This window comes from Schistocerca piceifrons, chromosome 9 (assembly GCF_021461385.2).
Source record: "Schistocerca piceifrons isolate TAMUIC-IGC-003096 chromosome 9, iqSchPice1.1, whole genome shotgun sequence".
NCBI lineage: Eukaryota > Metazoa > Arthropoda > Insecta > Orthoptera > Acrididae > Schistocerca > Schistocerca piceifrons.
Genome location: NC_060146.1, coordinates 150,630,386 through 150,648,947, shown reverse-complemented (window position 1 = coordinate 150,648,947; position 18,562 = coordinate 150,630,386). Strand labels below are relative to the sequence as shown.

Below are 18,562 nucleotides of genomic sequence, written 5' to 3'. Positions count from 1 at the left end.
GAAAGTTCAGTAACACCTTCAACACGTAAGGAATTGAGCACCAGCTATTGGCACTTTTTGCAACATCACCATAAGGTTTGATATCTCTACTGAAAGACGAGCAGAAATTTTTTGTTAATTGGTGCATAATAAGATTCTTTTTTGGTATACCAGTGCTCAGTAATAACTGAAACATCTGGTTTATTAAAACATGCTATTATGTCCAAATCATTGTGCTTACTTCCTAGGCTCGTAAAGTTTTGGAGGATGATCTTTGTTCGCAGGTTGCATTGTCACCCCATGTTTTTTCTTTTTTTTTGCTTGTAACCATAAATATCCTCATTAAGTAAATCAGATGTACTTGTCAAACTGGGATGAGGACACAAAAAGGTCACACATGTACAAAATAATAATAAAAGGAAAGATTCCAAACGAGTTTCTTACAGCAAAATGTAAAACTTAATTGTTTTTGGATATATTACTTACTTACATCCTTCATTCAAAAACTTAAGAAGGCTGTTAGTTTACTGTCTTCAAGGCATAATGCTGTTTCACTGAGCATCGCGACAATCAAGCCTGAGATAGTAGTGTACTATGATACTACCTATGAAGAAATTGATGCACTGGATGTGAAGTGCACTGTTTAGTCTACCCAGCAGGTGTTCCAGAAGATGGCCCTGCACTATTCTATAGCATCATGAATATTTGTGTGATATATACATTAGTGATACATTCATCACTGACAGAAAATTTAATAATCACATTTTTCCTTCAAGTTTCTGAAGTGGCAGTTGATGAGATCATATCTGAAGAGACAGCTATCAACCCACACTTTCAGCATGAAGTAGGACTACAATTACCAGAACTCTGAAATGTGGATCTAGTAAACCTAGAGTTGCTCTAGGAAAATAAGTAAAATGTGACATGTGTCCCAGATCAAAGATGAGAAAATGAAAGGTTGCTGTGTTAGTTATAGCACACAAATATGCGGTTACTAAGAAGTGTGAAATGACTGTGTTCAAAGCTATGTAGACTTGTTTAATTCCTGGTTTAAGTCATTCACATTATTTCATTGCTGTGTTTCCTGCTGCCATCCATTAATATCAGAATGTCAACAACTACTTTGTTACTTTAAAATCTTCAACATGTTCACTGTGGCTGACACAAAGGTCAATAAGAGCTACTAGCCACGAGCTTTTAAGTGTCAGCTGCAGTGAATGTGCAAAACAAGAAAATTTTTGCAATTTAATTTAAAGTCCTATTCAGCTTCCTTTTTCAGGCATGTTTATTTTTAAATATTAAAACTGATGAGAGTTTCATTACAAGACCCCTAATTTTGAAATCTGGATGACATCATCCCACCACTGCAACAACATATGCACCATACACAACAGGTTCAATGCAATCTCTCCTCTCCACAAATTTGCACCTCAGATGTGTTATATGTCATATATATGTTATACATCATATAATACTACAGTTAATTTTCCATATATCTGAGCAAAACGAGTTATTGTGTGTCCATGTTTATCTCATCTAGGCATTGCACCTTTCCCTAACTTCAGTGTGCTTTACAATAAAATTTGTACGAAAAGTTTTCTGTATAAATTACCTATTCTACAGTTAATGCTTGTGTAACCCAGTGTGCCATTCAGGTGGGTTTACTGGTGTGTCAATATAATTGTCAGGTTTGGTTTGAGAGGGGTTCTTGAAATATATTCCCACATAAATTTTTATCTATTCTCTGTTGCAAAATATATTACACACTGTCAGTGCCATTTCAATGCAAAGATTTTAAATCATGCTGGGGAATATACCAATAACACAGTTGCAGCATACCTCAGAAATTTAATTTTAGTTGCTTCAACCAATGACAATTACGGACCAAGTCATGCACTGCCCTGTTTTGTGTGTTAACCCGTTGGCTGGCATGAAGGTGCCGGTGGTCACAGCAGATTGCTCTGCTGGGGCCAGCACTGATATGGTAACAACCAGGTATCAGCAATTTTACACTTTAATCTTACAGAGGATAAATATTTACTTATATTTGATATCCCTTACCATTTCAAGACAATTTTTCGGTTTGCAGCATTTTTATTTAAATGACTACAGAGTTATTCATGAATTCAGTCTTAGATACATATTTAACATAATATATTTAACTGTGTAAAGGTTAATTCCTGAAACAGTAATTAGCATTCTAGCTGTATCTTTTTAGCCAAGGCTGTACAGGTGCATATACTTCACACTAGTTCCTAAACGACTGCTTAACACATTGACTACCATGCTGCTGACAGCAGAGCAGCACACTTACTGCTGTATTCCAGACCTAATCATGTCAGGGCCAAGAAATGCAGAAGATAATCTCTCAGGGAGTACTATAATCTAATAATGTAAACTTATAACTAAAAAGGCCATTTCCAATTATGTCTACCAAGCAAATTATGCTTTGAGTCAGTGATTTCTTTTGCCATAACTGACCAGTGAACACGCATGCCATAGGATGGTGAATATTTATACTTTGCCTGTGAGAAGCAGCTATGCACATCGTCCAATTTATGTTGAAATTATCACCTGGGTATTTTAATTAAATTTGGTCTACTATAAGCAACATGATAAGGGAATCAAAAGAAAGACACACACAGAATTAATTTCTTTATTAACAATGCTCGGATTTCCACATCACCATAGAGGTACCAAGCTGGATGTGTTACTCGTTTTTTTACGTGGCGAGTTTCCCCAGTAGGCCTATAAATCATGAAACAGCTACTATCAAAAAAGCTACTTCTCGTTGTCTTCTCTTCCTTGGACTTTCACTTCAGAAACTCTGAAACATCCATTACAAAAACACATTACACCACTCACAAACCTGGATTCAGTCACTGCAATTCATATCTATTTTACTGTCAAAAATACTGACTATGATCGATGATTAATTGTGAACATTCAAAAGTTTTCAAATGTGGATGTTACTGTTAGAATACAGTTACTACACAATTTTTGATCAGGAAAAAGTTACGATGATTGCAACTTAAATACCGAAGCCATTTGTTATGAGAATACGCCGTTACCACAAATAATCCACATAGATGCATTGAAAGAAACTTTACCGAGTAACACAATGCATCAGAACACTATAGGCACAAAGATTGAAATTTCTGTAGATTTACTACATTTTACTTTTCTTGCGCATGATAACATTACTAACGGAACTTACTTACCGTCCATTGTCTGGAATATAAACTATCCTTTCTCGTCTGCAAACACGTGCTTTTGCAGCAAGTATTATCAATTTTTTTCCGTGATTGAAAAGCTTTAACGCACACAAATCCCGCCATCATACACAAATCCACAAGGCATCAGCATACGTGCGTCTCGCGGGCCCCGAGGAATCGCTTCATGACGTCATCAGTAAGGCTGATAGCGTGACAGCGCTGCCTGGTGACTAGACCTGTAAACAACTCTGTTGACGTAAGTGACGTCACACGTTGGCCACAGCGTTTATAGTGGGCTAAACTGCGATTTTCCGATATCAGTGATTTCTGTGAATGCTACTTTTCAGTATCTGTTATTCTTAACTGTGATTTGTCGCAGTTAAGAGTCGCAGTTAAGGAACATAGGTCGTGTATCCCTCCGCCACTGCGATTTCTGCTACTTCCGCGATTTCTGCGATTTCTGTGACTTATGCGATTTCTGTGATTCCTCCGATTTCTGCGACTTACCACCGTATGAAAAAGTTACATCTGTCAACACAGAAAATTGCATCTCAACAAACTGTCATTGGCAAGTATGTTTTACGTTTTTTCTTCCGTTGGCTTTAATTTTGTATTAAAGAAACAACTGTGAAAATATTAATGGTATAATTAATATGTAAGTAGCCATAAGTACCGTAATAGTTCGTATTTAGAAAATGAATTCTAACATATTGTTATGTTCACAGGTACCTGAACTACATATCAATCACTCAGTAAAGTGATAACTCAAAATATCATTGTCAACAGATCTGAAGAAATTGCCACTGCGTCTTTAGACCGTTTTCGTCAGACGAGAGGTTAGTTTCTAAGCGTTTCGATGGACTTAATTACTTCAGCGAGATCGTTCTTGCAAATGTGATATTCATTATAGCAAATATTAGCAATCTACTCTGTCAATTATATTGCTAGTAATTAATGACAGCAAAAATTGTTTAATAATCCTTGTGTTTTTGCAGACACAGTTCTGACTCTGGTTACTGGTTGCTGTACGTATCTATCCACATCAAGGCTGTTGAGAGAGACTCGTGAAGATTCAAGACAGCTCTTAGAGGATTTGCAGTTTAAAAGTGAAATAATTGTGAAGTAAGTGTGTGAATGATTAAACTGTGTTTTACTGAAGTTGTTGTGCGATTTTAAAGGAATAATAAATGTCAAATACAGTGAGTGAATAATAAAAATCTCATTTTCCACATGTTTAAGCCATCCTATACCCATAATTTTCCGCCACTTACTTATTGGTAAACACTTGTTGGAGAGTGACATGCCCCCCCCCCCCCCCTTTCTCCACAATCTTGGTGTGACACTGACCTGTAACATATCCCGAAGTCTACAATATGCATTTTGAGGCTGTTGATATGAAAGTGGGAAGTACAGATCTTCCAGTTACATCAGGAATAGCTTAAGTGCATTACTTGAAAATAACACAGGAAAAGCTTACTTATGTAGGTGGTAGTAGTGTCGGCAAAAAGTTCTTGTGTGTGAAGTTGCCATGTAGAACACCAGGTGTAAAACTTTTCTCCCAAGTCTTGAACTGTGTCGGAACAAAAGTGAGGCATTCATATGACTCAATAATACTGTTTTCATTTCACTACACTTATACAGATGTCTGAGTTCTGCTGTGTTAACATTGCAAAGTCCTGTAGGCATGTGGAGTATTAACCAAAACTGTCGTATTGGAAGCAGAATCAAACACATTTGTTACGTTACTTGATATTTTCAGGAGAAAAAGGCAATGTTGCTTCTTATTAATATAATACATTCAGAGTCACAGCAGTATTTGACCAACCATAACTGATGCTGAATGTGCATGTCGTCCTATAATATGAAGGGCTTATTTCAATAGTGGTACAAGTCCATTACCTCCACTTTTCTGTCTATAATGTTTCTGAAATTAGTGACCCAAACAAACATAAATAAAGGTTCATCTCTAGCAAGAAGCCATATGCTTGAATATTTCTGGTATTTCAACTGCAGATTTTTCAGCGCTCATTTAACTTTACGACTCTGTATCTCAAAATGAACAAAAATGGACTTGTACCACTATTGAAATAAGCCCTTCATATGAACACACAGCACATCGATCTCGTGAAGCACAAGGCTCTCATAACGAAGTACGTACGTCGGTCAACAGATGACACTAGGAAAAGTATGTTAACTGCGCTTTTTAGTTGCTACTTGCGACTCTTAGTTGCGATTTGTCACAGAAATCGCAGTTTGACTCGGTAGCGAATAGCGTAGTATGAACTTTGCTCAACAGATGGCAGTACTAACTGCGCTTTTTAGTTGCTACTTGCGACTCTTAGTTGCGACTTGTCACGGAATTGTCAAAAAATATTTGAAAAATTTTACACCAGATTGGAAGACTTTTCTAATAAACTATCCAGATTAACGAAACAACAGCATGGTTTTAGAAAACAAAAGACGACTACCACAGCCGGGTGGGGTGGCTGAGCAGTTCTAGGCGCTTCAGTCTGGAACCGCGCGACCGCTACGATCGCAGGTTCAAATCCTGCCTCGGACATGGATATGTGTGATGTCCTTAGGTTAGTTAGGTTTAACTAGTTCTAAGTTCTAGGGGACTGATGACCTCAGAAGTTAAGTTCCATAGTGCTCAGAACGATTTGAACTCTTTTTGGAACGACTACCACAGCTATTTATGGGTATCTCAACAAAACCTTAAAAGCACTGGATAATAAGGAAATCTCTACTGATATCTTTTTAGATTTATCCAAAGCCTTTGATGTAATTGACCATACCATACTCCTTAAGATGCTAGCAAATAAAGGTGTAAGATGAATTGCACACAAATGGTTAGTATCTTACCTGTCGAACAGATTACAAAAAGTTGAAATTAATTTTGAATAAAGAATACAACCACCCATCAATGTACTGCCCACTCCTCTGACAAAATGCCTATTAGATATGGTGTGCCACAAGGCTCAATCCTGGAACCCATACTGTTTCTGCTATACATCTATGACATAGGCACAAAGCTTGCTACAGGACATACCACACTATTTGCCGATGACACGAGGATACTAATAACAGGTTTTGATACAGAGGACCACAACCAAAAAATTAAACCGTTTATGTCGCCACTCAGCAAATGGTTCAACGAGAACTGATTATAAATATACACAAACAACGTACATCAACTTCAGATTCTCATCCCAAAAAACAAGAAATGCCCAATGTGATTCTAAATAACCACGACCCTACGTGTGTGGACTGTCAAGTTTCTTGGTATATGGCTTGAAGAAAATCTCAAGTGGGAGACTCGCACAAATTATATCTCAAAAAAGCTATCAACTGTGTGTTACATTTTAAGGATACTCAAAAAATCAGTCACAAAATCTGTTCTCATACATGTATATTATGCTTACTTCCACTCTATAGTAGAGAATCTTATTTTGGGGGAACTCACCTGGGGGTAGATATTTTCAAAATGCAAAAAAGTCAATATGCATAATATGTAACCTAAGACATAACGAATCATGCAGACATTTCAAAACAAAAGGCATTATGACACTGCCCTCTGCTTACATTTATAATATCGTCTCATTTGTCAAGTCATACCTGTTAATGACTGTACATTAAAATTCAATATTCATAACTATGCAACAAGGCAGCACTCTGACCTACATATGATTCAGTCCAGAACTACTAGCTACCAAAACTGTTTTAAATGTTGGGATACAAATTATAATAATTTACCAAATCAAATCAAAGCAACAAAGGACCCAAGAGCCCTCATACCTAAGTTAAGAAATATTTCTTGGACCAATGCTTTTATGCAGTTGATCATTCTTTTGAAAGGGGTTAAAATTGTAAACAATTTTATTATAATGTTTAATTATGTCTCAAAATTATAAATGTAGTTGCACACAAAACGGGATCTGAAGGCGAGTGCCTTAAAGGCCATCAGTAAATACAGGCCGATTAAAAAAGAATAGACTTCAGTTTTTTATTACAAACTCTGAAAGACAGAAACACGTTGTGCAAGTCACTGGATAGAGGAAGGTTCAAAGTGTTATGACCATGCACTCAACATGAGCACCATGCTTTGCTCGAGAAACACCGAAATGGTAGTCCATATCATTCCACCCATGAATCAACTGGTCCCTCCAGAATGAGATTTTCACTCTGCAGCGGAGTGTGCGCTGATATGAAACTTCCTGGCAGATTAAAACTGTGTGCCCGACCGAGACTCGAACTCGGGACCTTTGCCTTTCGCGGGCAAGTGCTCTACCAACTGAGCTACCGAAGCACGACTCACGACCGGTACTCACAGCTTTACTTCTGCCAGTATCCGTCTCCTACCTTCCAAACTTTACAGAAGCTCTCCTGCGAACCTTGCAGAACTAGCACTCCTGAAAGAAAGGATACTGCGGAGACATGGCTTAGCCACAGCCTGGGGGATGTTTCCAGAATGAGATGGTAGGAGACGGATACTGGCAGAAGTAAAGCTGTGAGTACCGGTCGTGAGTCGTGCTTCGGTAGCTCAGTTGGTAGAGCACTTGCCCGCGAAAGGCAAAGGTCCCGAGTTCGAGTCTCGGTCGGGCACACAGTTTTAATCTGCCAGGAAGTTTCATATCAGCGCACACTCCGCTGCAGAGTGAAAATCTCATTCTGGAAACATCCCCCAGGCTGTGGCTAAGCCATGTCTCCGCAGTATCCTTTCTTTCAGGAGTGCTAGTTCTGCAAGGTTCGCAGGAGAGCTTCTGTAAAGTTTGGAAGGTAGGAGACGGATACTGGCAGAAGTAAAGCTGTGAGTACCGGTCGTGAGTCGTGCTTCGGTAGCTCAGTTGGTAGAGCACTTGCCCGCGAAAGGCAAAGGTCCCGAGTTCGAGTCTCGGTCGGGCACACAGTTTTAATCTGCCAGGAAGTTTCATATCAGCGCACACTCCGCTGCAGAGTGAAAATCTCATTCTGGAAACATCCCCCAGGCTGTGGCTAAGCCATGTCTCCGCAGTATCCTTTCTTTCAGGAGTGCTAGTTCTGCAAGGTTCGCAGGAGAGCTTCTGTAAAGTTTGGAAGGTAGGAGACGGATACTGGCAGAAGTAAAGCTGTGAGTACCGGTCGTGAGTCGTGCTTCGGTAGCTCAGTTGGTAGAGCACTTGCCCGCGAAAGGCAAAGGTCCCGAGTTCGAGTCTCGGTCGGGCACACAGTTTTAATCTGCCAGGAAGTTTCATATCAGCGCACACTCCGCTGCAGAGTGAAAATCTCATTCTGGAAACATCCCCCAGGCTGTGGCTAAGCCATGTCTCCGCAGTATCCTTTCTTTCAGGAGTGCTAGTGCTGCAAGGTTCGCAGGAGAGCTTCTGTAAAGTTTGGAAGGTAGGAGACGGATACTGGCAGAAGTAAAGCTGTGAGTACCGGTCGTGAGTCGTGCTTCGGTAGCTCAGTTGGTAGAGCACTTGCCCGCGAAAGGCAAAGGTCCCGAGTTCGAGTCTCGGTCGGGCACACAGTTTTAATCTGCCAGGAAGTTTCATATCAACTGGTCCCTGTTTACTGAATCAACAAGCTTCAACAATTCGATTTCTCAGATCTAGGGGGAGCTGCCATAGGCGGTACAAACACTGTCTTATGTACCCTCACAGAAAAAAGTGGCAAGGCGTGAGGTCGGGTGAGCCGCGAGGCCAAAATACAATGAACACGCTCTTGTCTACACCTTCCAGTTCAAAGTTGTGGGAAGGTGGTGTTAAGAAAAATGCCATACATCAAACTGAAAGTGAGGCGGGGCGCTATCATGCATAAAAATGAAATCATCTGAATCTTCTTGAAGTTTAAGAAAAAACCAATTTTGCAGCATGTCCAGATATGAGACACTTGTCATAAATTCCTCCGCAAAAAAGAAAGGTCCATAAACTTCGTGAACAGAAATAGCACGAAATACGTTCAGTTTTGGTAATTCTCTAAAATGTTCAACGGCGACGACAGCATTTTGTGACCCTCAATATCTTACATTATGGCGTTTACTTTATCCATGAGATGAAACGTCGATTCGCCCGAAAAGATAAGTCGTACCGAAAACGAGTCCCATGCCACATCCTGGAGAACTAAAATGCAGAATTTGTAGCTTTTGTTATGGTCGCCAGGACGCAATTGCTGCAGTAACTGCAACTTTTAAGACTTCATATAGGGGTGTTGTTTCAGAACACGCCACACCGTTGTTTGAGGAAGATGAAGTTTCTGGTATTATGGAATTCCATGGGTTCCGTGCCAGCGCACATCTGACGCGCTTGGCAATTTCATCAGACGTGCGTGGCCCGCCAGTGGTATTCCCTTTGCATATGCAAGAATTTTTTTATGCAAGTCAAATTGCTTGTGCAGAGGCGCCTTTTTTCTGAATCAATGGCGGAAAGCAAGTTGCACTTTAACAGTGGATTGATTTCGCGCAAATTCCATCACACAAAATGATTTCTCCTATGGTGCAGTCATGTCGCTACAAACAAACAACAGCGCGGTTATGTCAAAACATTGAACATTCCTCTATCCACTGACAAACGCAAAGTGTGTGTCTTATAGTTGGTCTGCAATAAACATCTGAAGTCTGTTCTTTTTGTATCAGCTTGTATTCATGCCATTACTCATGTTCATATCACAAGCCTACCGACTTATAAACATAAAATGGTATTAATGTATATTACAGAAACTACTGTTTCAGTATACTAATAACAATACAACTGGTTGTTTCTCGTAAATAAAGTAAAAACGACATTTAAGACCAGTGGGACCTATATTTATCACAGTCACTTTAAGGGTTAAATCGGTCACGATTGGATAGTGGGGTTGCAATGTGTTTTCTAAATACCGCTAAAAGAGACCAGTTCTGAAAATGAACGCAGTTGTCAGTGCGATTTCATTCTGCGGACCAAAACTGGAGTTTTTCGAATCGCCAGACAGATGGAAGCGTTGAACCAACAGCGTCAGTGCGGTCCTAGCTCAGCGACTGTAGACGACGACGACAACGACAGTTATTCATCCTCGCAAGACTCACTCAGCATATTTCCGCAGGTCCACCACTGACACGCCTACACCGACTCTTAGCGAAACATACTCAAACAAATGACGTTGTTACTTAAACACAAGGTTTCTCACTGAATGACCTTACTTATGGGCTGTAACTATACGACAAACGATGCAGACCAAGACAATGTTTTGTGTAAGGTTCCATACTTAATTTTCATATATTCCAGCGAGTTTTATGTAAGAGAATTTTTTGGTTGTACGCGTAAGTGAGTTTTGTTCTGTGCTACAGACTTATAAAACAGTTACTTTGCAATGTTAACACAGCAGAACTCAGACATCGGTATAAGTGTAGTGAAATGAAAACAGTATTATTGAGTCATATGAATGCCTCACTTTTGTTCCGACACAGTTCAAGACTTGGGAGAAAAGTTTTACACCTGGTGTTCTACATGGCAACTTCACACACAAGAACTTTTTGCCGACACTACTACCACCTACATAAGTAAGCTTTTCCTGTGTTACTTTCAAGTAATGCACTTAAGCTATTCCTGATGTAACTGGAAGATCTGTACTTCCCACTTTCATATCAACAGCCTCAAAATGCATATTGTAGACTTCGGGATATGTTACAGGTCAGTGTCACACCAAGATTGTGGAGAAAGGGAGGGGGGGGGGGGCATGTCACTCTCCAACAAGTGTTTACCAATAAGTAAGTGGCGGAAAATTATGGGTACAGGATGGCTTAAACATGTGGAAAAGGAGATTTTTATTATTCACTCACTGTATTTGACATTTATTATTCCTTTAAAATCGCACAACAACTTCAGTAAAACACAGTTTAATCATTCACACACTTACTTCACAATTATTTCACTTTTAAACTGCAAATCCTCTAAGAGCTGTCTTGAATCTTCACGAGTCTCTCTCAACAGCCTTGATGTGGATAGATACGTACAGCAACCAGTAACCAGAGTCAGAACTGTGTCTGCAAAAACACAAGGATTATTAAACAATTTTTGCTGTCATTAATTACTAGCAATATAATTGACAGAGTAGATTGCTAATATTTGCTATAATGAATATCACATTTGCAAGAACGATCTCGCTGAAGTAATTAAGTCCATCGAAACGCTTAGAAACTAACCTCTCGTCTGACGAAAACGGTCTAAAGACGCAGTGGCAATTTCTTCAGATCTGTTGACAATGATATTTTGAGTTATCACTTTACTGAGTGATTGATATGTAGTTCAGGTACCTGTGAACATAACAATATGTTAGAATTCATTTTCTAAATACGAACTATTACGGTACTTATGGCTACTTACATATTAATTATACCATTAATATTTTCACAGTTGTTTCTTTAATACAAAATTAAAGCCAACGGAAGAAAAAACGTAAAACATACTTGCCAATGACAGTTTGTTGAGATGCAATTTTCTGTGTTGACAGATGTAACTTTTTCATACGGTGGTAAGTCGCAGAAATCGGAGGAATCACAGAAATCGCATAAGTCACAGAAATCGCAGAAATCGCGGAAGTAGCAGAAATCGCAGTGGCGGAGGGATACACGACCTATGTTCCTTAACTGCGACTCTTAACTGCGACAAATCACAGTTAAGAATAACAGATACTGAAAAGTAGCATTCACAGAAATCACTGATATCGGAAAATCGCAGTTTAGCCCACTATAAACGCTGTGGCCAACGTGTGACGTCACTTACGTCAACAGAGTTGTTTACAGGTCTAGTCACCAGGCAGCGCTGTCACGCTATCAGCCTTACTGATGACGTCATGAAGCGATTCCTCGGGGCCCGCGAGACGCACGTATGCTGATGCCTTGTGGATTTGTGTATGATGGCGGGATTTGTGTGCGTTAAAGCTTTTCAATCACGGAAAAAAATTGATAATACTTGCTGCAAAAGCACGTGTTTGCAGACGAGAAAGGATAGTTTATATTCCAGACAATGGACGGTAAGTAAGTTCCGTTAGTAATGTTATCATGCGCAAGAAAAGTAAAATGTAGTAAATCTACAGAAATTTCAATCTTTGTGCCTATAGTGTTCTGATGCATTGTGTTACTCGGTAAAGTTTCTTTCAATGCATCTATGTGGATTATTTGTGGTAACGGCGTATTCTCATAACAAATGGCTTCGGTATTTAAGTTGCAATCATCGTAACTTTTTCCTGATCAAAAATTGTGTAGTAACTGTATTCTAACGTCAGTAACCTGCATATTTGAAAACTTTTGAATGTTCAAAATTACATCATTCATCATGCCATTGTTGTTGTAGTCTTCAGTCTTGAGACTGGTTTGATGCAGCTCTCCATGCTACTCTGTCCTGTGCAAGCTTCTTCATCTCCCAGTACCTACTGCAACCTACATCCTTCTGAATCTGCTTAGTGTATTCATATCTTGGTCTCCCTCTACGATTTTTACCCTCCATGCTAAATTTGTGATCCCTTGATGCCTCAAAACATGTCCTACCAACCGATCCCTTCTTCTAGTCAAGTTGTGCCACAAACTTCTCTTCTCCCCAATCCTATTCAATACCTCCTCATTAGTTACGTGATCTACCCACCTTATCTTCAGCATTCTTCTGTAGCACAACATTTCGAAAGCTTCTATTCTCTTCTTGTCCAAACTAGTTATCATCCATGTTTCACTTCCATACATGGCTACGCTCCATACAAATACTTTCAGAAACGACTTCCTGACACTTAAATCTATACTCGATGTTAACAAATTTCTCTTCTTCAGAAACGCTTTCCTCGCCATTGCCAATCTACATTTTATATCCCCTCTACTTCGACCATCATCAGTTATTTTACTCCCTAAATAGCAAAACTCCTTTACTACTTTAAGTGTCTCATTTCCTAATCTAATTCCCTCAGCATCACCCGATTTAATTTGACTACATTCCATTATCCTCGTTTTGCTTTTGTTGATGTTCATCTTATATCCTCCTTTCAAGACACTATCCATTCCGTTCAGCTGCTCTTCCAAGTCCTTTGCTGTCTCTGACAGAATTACAATGTCATCGGCGAACTTCAAAGTTTTTACTTCATCTCCATGAATTTTAATACCTACTCTGAATTTTTCTTTTGTTTCCTTTACTGCTTGCTCACTATACAGATTGAATAACATCGGGGAGAAGCTACAACCCTGTCTCACTCCTTTCCCAACCACTGCTTCCCTTTCGTGCCCCTCGACTCTTATAACTGCCATCTGGTTTCTGTACAAATTGTAAATAGCCTTTCGTTCCCTGTATTTTATACCTGCCACCTTCAGAATTTGAAAGAGAGTATTCCAGTTAACATTGTCAAAAGCTTTCTCTAAGTCTACAAATGCTAGAAACGTAGGTTTGCCTTTTCTTAATCTTTCTTCTAAGATAAGCCGTAAGGTTAGTATTGCCTCACGTGTTCCAACATTTCTACGGAATCCAAACTGATCTTCCCCGAGGTCCGCTTCTAGCAGTTTTTCCATTCGTCTGTAAAGAATTCGCGTTATTATTTTGCAGCTGTGACTTATTAAACTGATAGTTCGGTAATTTTCACATCTGTCAACACCTGCTTTCTTTGGGATTGGAATTATTATATTCTTCTTGAAGTCTGAGGGTATTTCGCCTGTCTCATACATCTTGCTCACCAGATGGTAGAGTTTTGTCATGACTGGCACTCCCAAGGCCATCAGTAGTTCTAATGGAATGTTGTCTACTCCCGGGGCCTTGTTTTGACTCAGGTCTTTCAGTGCTCTGTCAAACTCTTCACGCAGTATCTTATCTCCCATTTCGTCTTCATCTACATCCTCTTCCATTTCCATAATATTGTCCTCAAGTACATCATCCTTGTATAAACCCTCTATATACTCCTTCCACCTTTCTGCCTTCCCTTCTTTGCTTAGAACTGGGTTGCCATCTGAGCTCTTGATATTCATACAAGTGGTTCTCTTCTCTCCACAGGTCTCTTTAATTTTCCTGTAGGCAGTATCTATCTTACCCCTAGTGAGACAAGCCTCTACATCCTTACATTTGTCCTCTAGCCATCCCTGCTTAGCCATTTTGCACTTCCTGTTGATCTCATTTTTGAGACATTTGTATTCCTTTTTGCCTGCTTCATTTACTTCATTTTTATATTTTCTCCTTTCATCAATTAAATTCAATATTTCTTCTGTTACCCAAGGATTTTCTGCTGCCTTCACTACTTCATCTCTCAGAGCTACCCATTCTTCTTTTATTGTATTTCTTTCCCCCATTCCTGTCAATTGTTCCCTTATGCTCTCCCTGAAACTCTCTACAATCTCTGGTTCTTTCAGTTTATCCAGGTCCCATCTCCTTAGATTCCCACCTTTTTGCAGTTTCTTCAGTTTCAATCTGCAGTTCATTACCAATAGATTGTGGTCAGAATCCACATCTTCCCCCGGAAATGTCTTACAAATTAAAACCTGGTTCCTAAATCTCTGTCTTACCATTATATAATCTATCTGATACCTTTTAGTATCTCCAGGATTCTTCCAGGTATACAACCTTCTTTTATGATTCTTGAACCAAGTGTTAGCTATGATTAAGTTATGCTCTGTGCAAAATTCTACAAGGCAGCTTCCTCTTTCATTTCTTCCCCCCAATCCATATTCACCTACTATGTTTCCTTCTCTCCCCTTTCCTACTGACGAATTCCAGTCATCCATGACTATTAAATTTTCGTCTCCCTTCACTACCTGAATCATTCATCATAGTCAGTATTTTTTTACAGTAAAATAGGTATGAATTGCAATGACTGAATCCAGATTTGTGAGTGATGTAATCTTTTTGTAATGGATGTTTCAGTTTCTGAAGTGAAAATCCAAAGAAGAGAAGACAGCGAGAAGTAGCCTTTTGTCTGTTTCATGGTTTATAGGCCTACTGGGGAAACTCGCCATGTAAAAAAAACGAGTAACGCATCAAGCTTGGTACCCCTATGGTGATGTGGAAATCCGAGCGTTGTTAATAAAGAAATTAATTCAGTGTGTGTGTGTTTATTTTGATTCCTTTATCATGTTGCTTATAGTAGACCAAATTTAATTAAAATACCCAGGTGATAATTTCAACATAAATTGGACTATGTGCATAGCTGTTTCTAATGGCTTTGCTGCTTGTCAGAGGCAAAGTGTGAATATTTACCATCCTCTGGCATGTGCGTTCACTAGTCATTTATGGCAAAAGAAATCACTGACTGAAAGCATAATTTGCTTGGTAGACATAATTGGAAATGACCTTTTTAGTTATAATTTTACGTTTTTAGATTATAGTACTCCCTGAGAGATTATCTTCTGCATTTCTTGACCCTGGCGTGACTAGTAATGGATGTTTCACCACCAGGTTAGGCATACAGCATTAAGTGTCCTGCTCTGCTGTGAGCAGCATGGTAGTCAATGTGAAGTATATGCATCTGTACAGTTGTGGCTAAAAGAACAGCTAGAATGCTAATTACTGTTTCAGGAATTATCCTTTACACAGTTAAATATGTATCTAAAAATGAATTCATGACTAACTTTGTAGTCATTTAATCGTTTGGTTTTGTAAGACATTTAAATAAAAATATTGCACACCCAAAAATAGTCTGGAAATGGCAAGGAATATCAAATATAAGTAAATATTTTTCCTCAGTAAGATAAAAGTGTAAAATTGCTGATACCTGGTTGTTACCATATCACTGGTGGCCCCAGCAGAGCAGTCTGCTGTGACCACCGGCACATTCATGCCAGCCAACGGGTTAATACACAAAACAGGGCAGTACAAGACTTGGTCCGTAATTCTCATTGGTTGAAGCAACTAAAATCAAATTTCTGAGGTGTGCTGGAACTGTGTTATTGGTATATTCCCCAGCATGATTTAAAATTTTTGCATTGAAATGGCACTGACAGTGCGTAATATATTTTGCAACTGAGAATAGATACTAAAAAATTTATGTGGGAATATATTTCAAGAAACCCTTTCATACCAAACCTGACAATTATATTGACACACAAGTAAACCACCTGAATGGCACACTGGGTTATACAAGCATTAGCTGTAGGTGTAGGTGTAGAATAGGTAATTTACACAGAAAACTTTTCATACAAATTTTATTGTAAAGCACACTAAAGTTAAGGGAAAGGTGCAATGCCTAGATGAGATAAACTTGGACGCACAAGAACTGGTTTTGCTCAGATATATGGAAAATTAACTGTAGTATTATATGACATACAACACATCTGAGGTGCAAATTTGTGGAGAGGAGAGATTGCATTTAACCTGTTGTGTATGGTGCACGTTTTGTTACAGTGCTTGGATGATGTCATCCAGATTTCAAAATTAGTGGTCTAGTAATGAAACTCTCATCAGTTTTAATATTTAAAAATAAACATGCCTGAAAAAGGAAGCTGAATTAGGACTTTCAATTAAATTGCAAAAATGTTCTTGTTTTGCACATTCACTGTGGATGACACTTAAAAGCATGGTGTTAGTAGCTCTTATTGACCTTTGTGTCAGCCACAGTGAACATGTTGAAGGTTTTAAAGTAAGAAAGTAGTTGTTGACATTGAGATATTAATGGATGACAGCAGAAAACAGCAATGAAATAATGTGAATTACTTAAACCAGGAATTAAACAAGTCTACATAGCTTTGAACACAGCCAAAAAATGGTTGGTTCAAATGCCTCTGAGCACTATGGGATTTAACTTCTGAGGTCATCAGTCCCCTAGAACTTAGAACTACGTAAACCTAACTAACCCAAGGACATCACACACATCCATGCCCAAGGCGGGATTCGAACCTGCGACCGTAGTGGTCGCGCGGTTCCAGACTGTAGCGCCTAGAACCGCTCGGCCACCACGGCCGGCGAACACAGTCATTTCACACTTCTTATTCACTGCATATTTGTGTGCTATAACTAATACAGCAACCTTTTATTTTCTCATCTTTGATCTGGAACATATGTCACATCTTACTTGTTTTCCTAGAGCAACTCTAGGTTTACAAGATCCACATTTCAGAATTCTGGTAATTGCTAGTCCTACCTCATGCTAAAGTGTGGGTTGATAGCTGTCTCTTCAGATATGATCTCATCAACTGCCATTTCAGAAACTTGAAGCAAAAATGTGATTATTCAATTTTCTGTCAGTGATGAATATATCACTAATGTATGGGTATATTCATGATGGTATAGAACAGTGCAGGGCCATCATCTGCTGGGTAGACTAAACTGTGCACTTCACATCCAGTGCATCAATTTCTTCATAGGTAGTATCATAGTACACTACTATCTCAGACTTGATTGTTGCGATGCTCAATGAAACAGCATTATGCCTTGAAGACACTAAACTAACAGCTTTCTTAAGTTTTTGAATGAAGGATATAAGAAGTAATATATCCAAAAACAATTAAGTTTTACATTTTGCTGTCAGGAACTCTTTTGGAATCTTTCCTTTTATTATTATTTTGTACATGTGTGGCCTTTTTGTTTCCTCTTCCCAGTTTGACGAGCACATCTGATTTGCTTAATAGGGATATTTATGGTTACAAAAAATAAATAAATATGTGGATACAATGCAACCTGCAAACCAAGATCATCCTCCAAAACTTTACGAGCCTAGGAAATAAGCACAATGATTTGGACAGAGTAGCATGTTTTAATAAACCAGATGTTTCAGTTATTACTGAGCATTGGTATACCAAAAAAGAATGTTATTATGCACCCATTAACAAAGAAGTTCTGCTCATCTTTCAGTAGGGATATCAAACCTTATGGTAATGTTGCAAAAAGTGACAATAATTGGTGCTCAAAGATGTAATTCCTACGTGTTGAAGGTGTTACTCAACTTTCTGTCAGTGATGAATATATCACTAATGTATAGGTATATTCATGATGGTATAGAACAGTGCAGGGCCATCTTCTGCTGGGTAGACTAAACTGTGCACTTCACATCCAGTGCATCAATTTCTTCATAGGTAGTATCATAGTACACTACTATCTCAGACTTGATTGTTGCGATGCTCAATGAAACAGCATTATGCCTTGAAGACACTAAACTAACAGCTTTCTTAAGTTTTTGAATGAAGGATATAAGAAGTAATATATCCAAAAACAATTAAGTTTTACATTTTGCTGTCAGGAACTCTTTTGGAATCTTACCTTTTATTATTATTTTGTACATGTGTGGCCTTTTTGTTTCCTCTTCCCAGTTTGACGAGCACATCTGATTTGCTTAATAGGGATATTTATGGTTACAAAAAATAAATAAATATGTGGATACAATGCAACCTGCAAACCAAGATCATCCTCCACAACTTTACGAGCCTAGGAAATAAACACAATGATTTGGACATAGTAGCATGT

General features: G+C 38.8%; 1 long non-coding RNA gene and 5 other non-coding genes across 6 annotated transcripts; 4 read left to right on the top strand and 2 right to left on the bottom strand.

Moving 5' to 3' along the window:
- Positions 1-2,621: 2,621 nt before the first annotated feature.
- Positions 2,622-3,261, bottom strand: LOC124716928. The gene is made up of 2 exons (XR_007005672.1): positions 3,201-3,261; positions 2,622-2,806 (listed from the first exon to the last, which is right to left on the bottom strand). It is a non-coding gene; the product is annotated as an uncharacterized LOC124716928 (long non-coding RNA).
- Positions 3,262-7,426: 4,165 nt separating this feature from the next.
- On the bottom strand, positions 7,427-7,501 carry Trnas-cga. The gene has a single exon. It is a non-coding gene; the product is annotated as a tRNA-Ser (tRNA).
- Positions 7,502-7,722: 221 nt separating this feature from the next.
- Trnas-cga lies at positions 7,723-7,797 on the top strand. The gene has a single exon. It is a non-coding gene; the product is annotated as a tRNA-Ser (tRNA).
- A 225-nt stretch (positions 7,798-8,022) lies between these two features.
- On the top strand, positions 8,023-8,097 carry Trnas-cga. The gene has a single exon. It is a non-coding gene; the product is annotated as a tRNA-Ser (tRNA).
- Positions 8,098-8,322: 225 nt separating this feature from the next.
- Positions 8,323-8,397, top strand: Trnas-cga. The gene has a single exon. It is a non-coding gene; the product is annotated as a tRNA-Ser (tRNA).
- Positions 8,398-8,622: 225 nt separating this feature from the next.
- On the top strand, positions 8,623-8,697 carry Trnas-cga. The gene has a single exon. It is a non-coding gene; the product is annotated as a tRNA-Ser (tRNA).
- The last annotated feature ends 9,865 nt before the right edge of the window (positions 8,698-18,562 follow it).